Source organism: Vespula pensylvanica, chromosome 17, assembly GCF_014466175.1.
Source record: "Vespula pensylvanica isolate Volc-1 chromosome 17, ASM1446617v1, whole genome shotgun sequence".
NCBI classification, from domain to species: Eukaryota; Metazoa; Arthropoda; class Insecta; order Hymenoptera; family Vespidae; genus Vespula; species Vespula pensylvanica.
Window position 1 is genome coordinate 2,094,832 of NC_057701.1, and position 507 is coordinate 2,095,338.

The following is a 507-nucleotide window of genomic DNA, read 5'->3' on the forward strand; positions in this document are numbered from 1 at the left end:
TTTTTATACTAGACGTTGAAGTGTTTATTTCTTTTGTTTCTAGCTTTTTACTTTTTGTTTGTTTTTTTCTTCAATCAAATTAATCTTGATCTTCGCAACGAGAATTATATTTATTATTTTATTTTAGTAGTAGAAGAATAGAATGTAACTGTTTATTGAACATTCTCTTTCTTCGTTCCCTCTTTTTCCTTTTTTTTATTTTTTATTTTTTTCTTTGTTTATCCTTTGTCCCTTGCACTTGGTCAATGCGAATATCACTTTCTTTAGAAGAAAAAAAATTCTTTTAGATTTTCATAAAAATTCTTTCCTTTTCAAGAGACTTGATTTTTTCTACGTTCATTCGTATCGACGATCAAAGCTTGAAATAACGTTCGTTAGGATTAACGTTTAATGAAATGAATTCATTTCCAATAATACGAAGGTAGTAATCGATAACGGGAAATGGACCATATAAAGGGTGTCGAATTTCAAATGATTTGCATATATAAACATTTAACAGAAATGATG